Genomic DNA, 11,746 nt, shown 5'->3' with positions numbered 1-11,746 from the left:
TTGGAAAATTAGTCTCATCTTTAAATACTGAGAGATGCATGCTGTTATTTCTGTTGATGTTCTCCTCCTCTGCTTTAGTTTCATGTTTTCCACTGTTTGACAAGGTCCGTACAAGTAGATGTTCAGAAAAGGGGGAAGGAGTTAATCTGTGAGTGGGTGGAACTCGGTTGTGGGACGAGTTTAGAAATGTAACCATTTTCCATTCTTGCAAATATTTTTGCTGTCACTCCTAATGGTATATTTTGAATCTGCTTTGTTGTAACAGGTCACAAGTCACTTTATGTTTTGCCCGAGCTGTGGATTCTTTGGAAAACCCACGGTGGTGTCTTCAATCAATTCATCGTATATCACTGTTACAGTTTCCTAGAGAGAGCCAAAGTTTGACCTGGTGGGAACGAATACAATTCTATTGGCTTTAGTACTGGTGCTTGATTTTTATAGTAGCATACCTAAGGGATAATTTGCATTGTGCTTATGAGAAGAGGCTTGTAACGGCCATCAGCCTGGGAATCTCACTGCCCTTGTGGTCCTCTGGATTTTGCAACATATCTTGGTTGCGAGTATTCCCGTTAACAGTCTACCTGAATGTCCATTAGGGAACATTAGGGCAAGCATCTTCACCACATGCCTAGTGTTACCTCTGGAGATGTGATGTGCCACAGCAATAGCAACCAAGTTGTGAATCCAGGAGAGCTTGATCATCAAAAAAAAAAAGGCAAATTGAAGGAAGACATTCAAATTCTGGATTTAGAAGCATATAAGTAATAGGTCAGTGTGCCTGTCAGAATCTGAATGCATATTTGCATATTCTAGTGAATTCACATTTTAAATTTGGGCAGTCACTAACATCACTTGGTAGCTCACAGGGTTCCTTTATTGGGCCAAAACCCAGCCATGTGCCGTCCTTGCCTAAGTGGAGTTTCTGAGTGAAGGCTGCGGTCTGGCCTTGGCTTTGATGGCTTGAGTTATGGTGAGGCTCTGGACTGAGAACCTCTTCTTTTTCAGTAGGTAAGCACATTTTTAAGGTCTGCAGCAAGAGAGCATTTAACAAGCCTCTGCTGAAATGAGCACCAACAGATTGTAAATTGCAAAGTGCAGTGTAATTGAATCTGATCTCTGGCTTTTACAGACTGTAGTAATTGGAAATTGCCTTTCTTTTAAATATATGCCATTCCTAAGATGGCTCCTTCTTGAAATTGTGATCTGATCATTTTTAAAGATGTAATAATGTGAAGTAAGAAGTTGTATATAGTCCCACTGGTACTGGTAGAGAACGGCAAAGTGGAGACTTTGGGATACTTCCTGCTGTGTCATGGGTATTAAACTAAGACCTACACAGTAATTAACAGCTTAGCAAACATGAACTCAGTCCTTGAATAGCCACGGCCTGGAGCCCAAATATCAGTGCTCTGTTCCAGGTCAAAACAGATGACCTAGCGAAGGGCTGAGTGGAAGCAGTTCCAGTTTGCACTTGGCAGCAGGATGCAGAGCGCCGCTGCGAGTGCCCCTCCGGCCAGCCCTGCCGCCCAGCAGGTCCATGCTGTCCTGGCTGTGCTCTTCATACCTCTTTAGTTGCAGCCTTTGCCCTGCCCAGTGGCTAAGCAGTTCTGTGTATAAAGCAGGGGGTCTGAAATTTTTCTTCGGCCATGGAAAGACAATGATTTTGCTAATTTTTTGTTCCTGTATGTCTAGCAGTTCTAAAGGTAAGGTTTGAACTTAAGGAAACAAAGTAAAACAGATGAAGTCTAGACCTGAACACTGTCTTTTGTAATGCTGTAGACTTGCTGTTTAGGGCGCACACTCTTTCTCCTCCTATGTCCCTTTTCTGTCTCAATATCTTTTTTTTTTTTTTTTTCTGTTGATGTGCAATGACGGATATGTTGGTTGCCTAGGCATTGATTAAAGATTGTGTAGAAAGCCACAAACAGATTTGAGGCCTGGGCTCTTTAGGGGAGAGCCTTAATGGAGAGCCTGTTTAGCTTTATCAGGAAGAAGGTTAAGAGTTGATTTGCTTAGTGCAAAGTACCCTCATGGTGAGACTGTAGTGGTCACCAGTAATGACTGAATGGCTCAAGAGAATGCGTGGAGACTGGTGAAGTATGTCTCAGCCATCTGGAACCCGAGGCTAAGCAAGCTCAAACTAGAAATTTGGCTTATACTTTGAAAGGGTGGTATATTGCTAAGAGAAACCTCCTAAGGAGTGATTGTTCATATCCTCTTCTTTAAGACAAGACTGAACAACTTTTCAGAAGACACATTTTGGCCAGGTATTTACTTAAATAGATTGTTATTTGGTTATATGCAGGGTTACTGAGTTGAAATTAAAAGGGTGGTGATACATCGGAGATTAGAAAAGGTGATTGTAATGGTTCATTCTTGCCTTAAACTCTCTGAATCTATAACAGATCAATTTCTCACCTGCATGTGCCAGATGAGTGGATACTCAAAACTGGGTCTAGGTCTAAGCCAACAGCCATGAATTCTAGAAAATGCAGGATATGATGGAGGGTAGGGACTTTTATGGACCTTTCCCCACATCTACCTACCCTTTCCATGGGGGGAAAAACCATTCCCAGTGCACTTAGGCAATGCTGCAGGTAGAAGTTGGCTGTCACCTTCTCCTTGTCCTTAAAACAGTTGTTTTGTTGTCATCCTTGTTGATGAGATTAGGACACACTACCACTTCTCCTGTTGTGCATAGTGAATAATAGGAAATATCCTTATGATCAAGTTCGTTGGAGGGCCCTCATGGAAGAGGCTAACCAGCATGTACTATCCCAAAGGCTGAGTCTCTTTTGTAGTTTCCAAGTAGTTCAAAACTGCCATCCATCTGCTCTCTCTGCCAGTCGAGACGCTCATGTTCTCAACTTTCTGTTTTGTGGGCAGGGAAGTACATGAGAATTTGGACTGTGAGGACAATTATTACCTGCCACTCCATGCTGCCAAGATATGGTTACAAGTTGGGTTCCAGTTTCACATTTCTTATTCGCTGTAACTATTTGAACTGGCTACGGCATTTTGCTCAATGTTTTTCCTTCAGGAAATTCATCTGCTGGTATCTTCGTATTTAAAAAAACTTATTTTGCATGCAAGTTCCCCAAATAGCCAATGCATCCCCAACTCCCACCTTTTTAGGGAAATACAGCTTGAGTAGCCATGTGTGCTGAGCAGTGGTGTTTGGAAGGGTGGGAATGTATTACTGTGATCATAGGGAAGCAGATGGGATTAGGTATGTATTGCCCATTGCTTCCATTATTTCAGCTGGAGTTTGCTGTGCAGACCTCTAGCAGTTTGGCGACTTAAGAGAGGCACCTGAAATTAGAAACCGCTTTTAATAAACACTGTATAAATAACATTAGTATGAGGGATTAAAGGGAGAGCACTGAAGGAATTTAAGGGCATGGGGTTGATGGTTCTCCTTACGATGCTCCTTCGAACCTGTGACCAAATCCCACTGTTTACCCTGCAGTATTACTTACTCTGCTGTGCCAAGGCAGTTGTCTGTTTTGGAAGAGGTAACAGTTTCACATATGTACCATATTTTAAGAATGATTGATTGGCTTCAAGGAATCAGAGTCTTAGTTACACCTAGATAATTCTGCTAACTAATAAATATACTTAGCACTAACCTCTTTGTGGCTGCTCTGAAATATCTGCACACACAGTCTGAAGGATTCCCTATGTTTTTAACTCATTTTTTTTGCATGCTAATGTCAGTGCTAGGATCCTCTGTTCTCTGGTAAAGGTAGAAGTGGCGTTGTTCCTCTTTCTAGGACATGATGTGCTGCCTGCACATTTCTACCTCTGAATTCACAGCCAGGCTTCACCCAGAAGGTACTGACATAAATTATTTAATTTTATGTTTTGCAGGTTCCCTCTGGCCATATAAAATAGATTCCATTGGAAAGAGGTTTTCTTAATCAGTTCTTCTATTAGCATTTAAGCCATAAATTTGTGCTGAATGCACTTGGATAGAGCACACCCTTTCAAGTAACTTCTATCTTAAGAACCTTAAACCTGATCTGTTTTAAGAAATGTTCAATGAATATGTTCTCTCCCGTGGTAGAGCAGTGTTGTGATATTTCTACAGAAAGGCATACTGCAAGCAGTTTGGACCTGAGAAGCGGTTAGCAATGTGTGGAACACAAGTCAGGGTCTGTGCTGTGAATTCCTCTACAAATCTGTTATGTGATCCTGAGGAAGTCGCGCTGCCTGTCCATTCCTGCTTCTTCCCCACGTCTCATCTGCTAACAGTACTCTACTTAACGTGTTCCCTTTGCAGGGTAGTAAATATAGCATTTTAGGGTCCAAAATTGTAAATTTTTCAACTCATTTTATACTGATACCATTCCAATTGGATTAGATAAAACATATAAAGAAGAATTTGGCCTTCACTTGTTAGTATCACACATCCTGAACCAGACTTGCAATGGTATTATCTCCTGCATAAACAAGCCACAGACATATAACCTCATGAGGGTATTTGCTCAACTGTGTGGTTTTGAAAATCCAGCTCACTGTGTGCAGGCATTGTTAAATGTCTTGTTCAAAAGTATCGAGCACATTCAAGTTGACAATTGCGAATTCCCATTAGAATATAAAATGTTACATCTTACAGAAAAAAACCCACCACAAAACTCCCACATTTGATGCTGATGCCACACTCTGAAGTATTTCTTAGTTGGCCACTGACCAATTCTGCTTAGCAAGTTAATTTAAAAGTACTGTTTATTTATACCTTCCATTTGCCTGCATGGTAGGAGGTAATAGTTTTGTTTTGATGGACTACACCATACACCTTGTGCTGCAAAGCAGTAATCGTTTGAGTTGATAAAATGTCCTCAAAAAAATTCTACTGAGTGCAACTTTAAAAATCACATGTTGAATGACTTTAAAAAAATGCCAAAGTTTGCTTTTCCTGAAGTTTAATTACGGAAACCATTTAACTGCTCAGACCTTCCCCAAATCAATCTTTCCTAATATATATAAAGATTCTACTCAGCATCTATGCACCACATATGTGTGTGTGCGTATATTTATATAAAGATTTAATGCAAAACTCCATTGTGTCAGCTGACATGAGATACGGTCAGCAGCATCTACGTGTGACGGTAGGCTGTGCAGTGGAGGCAATGCAGTGAGAGCTGCCTTAGCTTTCCCTGTAAATCTGAGGTGGCATGCACTATATAAGTCTACATCTAGATAATATATGCAGGCTCTACCACAGACAGCAAGCACAAAGAGCTTCATCTACAAAATGTATTTTACAGAGATTTCCATGGGGAAGGAAGCATCTAAATAGCTTAGTAGCTCTGGGATCAAATATATGGCAATCCTGAGATTTTTCAAACAGTGCTGTATTTGCTTCCTTTTGAAAATGTAGCTGGATGATGCCCGTGCCTGATGTTCAGACAAACAACTGTTCCGTTGAGCGTTGCTGATCATCCGGATGAGATCCAAAAGCACAGCTCCCACTTCGCTAGGCTCTGCCATGCTGCAGCCGGTGATGAACTCTTCTGGCTGTGATATCTTCCATCTTCTGATCAATGCCGTTCCACTAAGCAAAAAAAGAAATACAATATTCATAGGGAGGAAGAGAGAAAGCAAAGAGCTATGTCTCTATTTCTCAATGATGCTAACATGCAAGCAGGAATGCAGACACTGGATTTTGGCCCCTGCTTTCCTTTTCAATATGCTACACATGACCCAGCACCTAACAGAGAAAAGGAAATTTCTTTTCAGATATCGGATCCCATATTTAGCAATCAGCATCAAGTCTTGTTTCTGTGACAAGCAGCTCCTGGCTAGCTGAAGAAACTATCTTGCTACTCCCACCTGTGGATCATCTTGTATTATGAGGCTAGGTACAGATTTCTTTAATGGTCTGTTTAAATGAAAAAGCAATCTGCTGTGTCTCCTAGAAAGATTTTGATAGGTCAAATGTAATTTTCCAGGTGGGATTTGGCCAAGACATATAAACTACTGTCTGCAAAGCAGTGAAAGCTTCGGAGCCTTAAAATGGCCATTAAATAGTCTCTATAAACCTCTATTTTTGTCTCAGATAAATACTGGTGCATGCTGCAGCACTGTTAAGCACTGTCTCAGATATTTTACTGTTGCAGCACCTCAGCTCAGCTGCAACAGCAGGTTAAACAAGCAGGAAAGCAAAGCTTCCTCTACATTTTTTGTAGCTAATACACTACAAGCATTACAAGAATAAAACAAATGGGGGGGGGGGGGGCGGGGGTGTCAGCAATAAGTATAGCTGTAAGCCTGTTCTCATTATGCATTTTGATAGAGATCTCCTGCTACGCTGAAGCCTGCATGTGGCTCAGTAACAGCCTCCTCTGCGTTGCCCTAGCCACGGCTCATCGTCTGCTGCACATCTAGCACTGAAGGCTGGACCATGCCTCCTTACACAGCATCTTAACCTTGCTTCGCCCTTCTACCTGACAACTGCTGCTTCGTTTCCTTTCGCTAGCAGTCAGACATCACCTATTCCTTCTCTCTAAAGCTGTTAAAACAGAACCAGCACCACCCCAAATGGTTTCAGAACTCGCTGATTTAGATGCTGGAGCCTGCTGCAAGGCCAAAAATAACTCCCCATTTCTTTCTCCTTCATTGGTGAAAGCAGGAGAGAAAGTGGCCAATGACAGAGACACAATTCCCCCGTAGGCAGCAGAGACAAATCTATTTCGTGGCAGGAAAAAAAAATAATGCTCTGGAAAAATGTTTTTTTTTGCTCAGGCCAGTAGATACAGAGCTGCTGCGTGCAATTTTGCTGAACCGATGGTATCACTTGAATGGCTCACGGACTACATAAAATGCATTACATAATTATATTTTTAAACACTGTCCCCAGCTGTGCTGATGCACATAAAAGCTGTGTTTACAATGGACTCTGCACATGTAATTATTTTGTGGCACTAGCTCTGCGCGTTTCCTTGATGGATGCTCCATGGTGCATAAAATTGCAGCTTTTATCATAGATTCTTGAATATATTCTTTGGCTGTTTCAGCTTTAAATATTCGGTTGTCCTCGCATGGGTGAACAGAACTGATGCCTGGAAGGGCTAAATTATAACGTCTGAGGGAACACCTTTAAGTCATCTGGGAGCAGCTGAGGGGGAACATGATGAGTGTTGGAGTTGAGGCACCTGGGTCACGGGAAGCACCGAGCTGCACAGCTGACTGCTCCTCAGCACCGAACGATGGCTCCGCTCCTATTCGGCCGGCACGTGTTCATCCTGGCTCCATTAACACCGCATTGGCCCAGCCGCTTTGCAGCACAGGGAGGAGGCTGGGCAATGCCTTACGGCTGTGCAAGCTTGGGAGCAAAGGGGCTGGAGCCTTTCAAACAGAATGTGTCCCAAGCGGTCGGGATCAAAGAGCGGCTTTGATTTATCTTCCATTCTGTTTGTACACAGCGAGCGAGGTCTCAGCATTTCACTGTGAGCTCTCCCTTGTCTGTTCTCCATCCAGTTGTGGAATACCTAACATTTCTTTACGCTAGTGCAGTAGTTGATATGTAGGACCCAGCGAAGAGGACAGCGAGATATTTATCTTAGATCTGTTCCAGTATTCTTCAGTATTAATATCACTGTGAAAACCTAGATGCTGGACGGATTGGTACATAACACAGTCCAAGAGTTTTGCCTGCCAAGCAATTACACTTGGAAATAAATAAAGACAAAAAGTAATACAATATCCTGAACAACAGCTTCAAAATGATGGAAAAGCAGCATCACAGGTAGCTACCTTCTCTTTTTTTTTTTTTTTTTTTTTTTACTGTTGCTGCAAAGAACTGGCAGACTTTTATTGTCAATAAGCAAAATTGTTTAGCATTTTGCCTCTCATCCCTGGCTAGCATTAGACTCCACAAAGGAAATGCGGATTTTGTTATGAGCCAGTTTTTAACAGCGGGTGTTTGGTTGGAAGTCGGGTCTACTTTCTGGTAGGAGATAGTTTGAATTCCTTTGTTATCATTCCTTGCCCTTTTCAATCCTGTGTTTGGTCGTGAAAGGTGGAAGCCTATGCTTCCCAAAGGACAGTTGCACCATGTAAAGTAGTAATTGGTCTAATGCCAATAGTAACCAAATTATTCCACAGCAAATGGCCCGACTGTTGGTAAACCAAGTTTTCCACCCTGCATGAATATCATCTTCTCCCACCATGGAAACTGTTCAGCTATGGATGCCCTTAGCATTCCCTCTGTTTGGCATGTGAGGTTTACATACCAGCTTCTAGGCTGTTGATGCATTTTGCACCAAAGGGTCAGGCAATGTAAGAACAATTGATGGAGTGGAAAAAAATGTGGAACTGCAAGAGTTTATTGTATGTTCATTTGCATAGTCTGCCTTTCAGATAAACTGCATCCCTGCAGGTATACCGGTACTTGAAAAAGAGTTCTTGGACAAACTGCACAGAAGCTGAACCACCAGAGAGGTGCTACTTCAGAAAAGCAAGCAGGTGACGGTACCAGAAGAAATGCAGGAGAAACACTTCCAGAATAAGCACTCCCTTGTATTGTTCATATATGTATCCATCCTGTTTCTGGACAAGTTGTTATTTTATTAGAGACAACGTGGCCTGTATACATGAAAACAGGGTACATTTCTCACTGAGTAAGACATACTTCTTACTCAAGTATGCGAGTATTATTTTCTAAAAGGGCTTATTTCCTTCTACTCTCTTACTCTAGAGAGCCCTGCCGAGAGTCTATCACCATCTAGACCAAAATACGTTTTTCAAATACGTGATTATTTTATACAAATCAGCAGAATTCCATGTGCTTTGGTAGAGCTACAGCTTAAGCCAGTGGAGGATCTAACTCCTCGGTATTAACCCCAGAATTTGTGATCAGAGAAGAAATATTTTCAGGCATAACGTGCTTAAATTGTTACTCTTCCACATTAGTTGCAGTCCCTTGCTGCAGCCACTTGTGCAAGACTTCTGTGTTCATCGTTACGGTACGTGGAGATAAGCGTTGCCTGTCTTTAGCAATCTGTTAGTGTTGCAAACAGACGAGAGTAAGAATCCACACTGAAGTTAGTACAAATTTTGCAGTTCAACAGGAACACATCAGTCCTCTTAAGACTACTGTTTGAATCCTGACCTTTGCCATTTTGTGTCTCTAAGTCACTAGAAGATTCTGTTTCCAAAAGCAAAAAAAATGCTTTGAAAAGTCCAGGTTCAGTGTCGATGATGTCACGGCCGTAGGGGTTGTGGTGTCATCTTTGTGGCAGCAAGTCCCTCTTGGAAATGTCTGATAAAGCCAGAAGGAAAATGGGACTTATTTTACAGATTTCTAGAGCACTATAATTCCATTCTTGCTATATTATTATCTGTGAGACGCATTTTCTTTGTTAATTCCATAAAGCTCTATCAGTATATTATCTGAGCAGTTAAGTACTCAGATTATGTAAGTTGAACATAATAGGATGTCTGTAAAACTTTGCTGCTTACAGCCTTGGAAATTTCTACATTGCTCTTCTATGGTGACTCAGCGGAAGACCTCCCATCTGATCCAGAGGAATGCATGACGGGGTGGGATTTCCGTCCTTTGAAGGAGTGTAGCTTGGTCCTCAGGTATGACCTCAGCTGCAACCTTGCTCTCCTCCCACGTGCCCTGGACTTCTCTGGGCAATCTTTAACTGCTGGTCAGCGGATGCTCGATGTAGTTCCTGTCATGCATTTCAGTTCTGTCCTTCCAGGAATGTTTACCTTATGTTTTCAAAGCAATCCACCTTTCCATTTGCACAGCTGGGGAATTCGCCTGTTGTACCAGATAGCAACCTCAGTATGTACTTTCACAGTCTGTTTCTTCTAGAGGATATTTTTGGCCCATAAGTGATGTTTTAAGAATAATTCTACCAGTACTATTTTTATGATATGTATAGCTTTATAGTGCATTACTAACCATATGGCCAAGTACAGTACATGCAGCTACATGGCAAAGTTTACTGCCCAGGAGGAACAAGAAACATGTATTTTGAATAGATGTGTATTGATAAAAATAAGCATTCAACTTCAAAGGTACAGGCTTAGGACCTTTATTTCTTCTCTTGATTCCACCTTGGTTTTGAATGAGGTTCAGCATCCTCTCCCTTGGAATCTCACTGCAATAATGTGGGCTCAGAGCAGCTGGTTTTACTTTGCCTTGCTGATGACAGTCAGGAGATAAAAGGCAGAGAAGTAAATTCTGCCTGGCTGCTACAGGTTGCGTCACACAACCACTGGTAGGTCTCTGAGAAGTGTTACTGATAGCTAGGTTTTATCTTGGAAGGGATAAGGGCTCATGAAATGGAATGGCTCAGGAAACGACTAATGAAAGCCTTATGATGAAACTTCTGTCTAAGCCGTGTCAACTGTGACTGAAAATTATCATCAGGGGTTATTTGACAGTCTAGGGTGAGTGAGCAGATGTCCTGAGTCCAGCTTGTTGTAGAGATGTGTCTTCAGTGTAAAATCCACTAACTCAGTTTGTATCAATTAATGTCAGTGGGGAAAACCACAAATGGTGATGCGGCACGGTGGTGAACTACGCTCTTACCCCTCAAGTGGCTTCTCCGATTTAGAGCTGGGCCGCTTAATGAGGCAGATGATATTGCTGTTACTTTGTGTTTTTCTCTTTCATAGATAAATCATTCTAGTCAGATGTATACACACAGCTGTGTTTTGTGTGTTCACGCAGAAATGGAGACTACAGTTCTCTCAGGAACAGTCCCAACTATCCAACTGGGACTGTAGTACCAATGCAGGCATCATAATATTTAGGGGGGCCGCCTCCTATGCAAATGTTATGAGGAGCCCCCCTGCATGACTCTGATTTCCGACTCTACCAAAATATCCTTCTTCAGCTCCTTGATCCTAGTCCCTGGGACTTACAGTGCTTTATGCTTTTCTTGTGACACCAGTAGCTCCTGCACAATCCCAAATCACTAGTTACGCATTTAAGTGGAGGTTTCACTTAGTGTATCGACTTAGTAGCGCTCAGTAAAGTTACCTACTGCCTTCTTATGCCAACAATCACCTCCTGCTTTCTGTAAAGCAATGCCCCGTTTCCCTATTTCTGCCATAAAGCATTATTTCCCCTGAAGAAGAAGAAACTCCACCCTTTGGGCAGGGTTGCAAATGGGGCAGGATGCACTCAAGGTGCAGGGGGTAGAAAGGAGACGTTTGCCAGTTTTGCTCTGGGCAGCTGAGAGACAAGGTGGGAATCGGGGGACTCAGAGCTTTAGCCTTGGCTCCGATAACAATTTTCTGTGTGGCCTTTTGTAAGTGCTTTCATGTTTCTACCTCATTTTGCCCAAAACTAAAATGGAGTTCAAAATCATCACTTCTCTAACACCTCCCCCTCCCCACACACACACCGAGTGGTGAGAAGGTTTAATGTTTATCTCAGAGGCTTTCAACAGTATCATACATCCAGGGAATGTATACAGGCATTCAGATTCCAGAATAAGCCTATAAAAAATAAGCCTATAAATAAATGTGCTTCTAAAATCATCAGTAAAGAAAATGGCATTTTTATTAATCATAAATTTGGGATTGGAACAGAGTACGTGGTTAAAAAACCTGCAAAACAAGCTCTGTTTCATTGGCTTGAGCTGCTTTACAGTTCTGTTTGTGTACGTGGAAGTGATGTTCAGTCTTTTTAAATGAGTCACAGGACTGGAGGAACAAAAATATTTGACGGTAACATATAGCAGCAAAACAATTACTCTTTTCATTCTGACAAGCATGA

At 42.0% G+C, this 11,746-nt stretch overlaps 1 protein-coding gene across 1 annotated transcript in view; it reads left to right on the top strand.

Moving 5' to 3' along the window:
• The first annotated feature begins 1,445 nt into the window (after positions 1-1,445).
• LOC147601336 (uncharacterized) overlaps positions 1,446-11,746 on the top strand; it is a 28,924-nt gene continuing 18,623 nt past the window's right edge. The window contains exon 1 of the mRNA XM_086744571.1: positions 1,446-1,703. The gene's annotated coding sequence lies outside the window, so the exon portion shown is untranslated. The remainder of the gene's footprint in view (positions 1,704-11,746) is intronic.

Source organism: Chlamydotis macqueenii, chromosome 3 (assembly GCF_036417535.1).
Source record: "Chlamydotis macqueenii isolate bChlMac1 chromosome 3, bChlMac1.mat, whole genome shotgun sequence".
Classification (NCBI taxonomy): domain Eukaryota; kingdom Metazoa; phylum Chordata; class Aves; order Otidiformes; family Otididae; genus Chlamydotis; species Chlamydotis macqueenii.
Note: the sequence above shows the minus strand (reverse complement) of the source record. Positions and strands in the feature narration are given on the sequence as shown.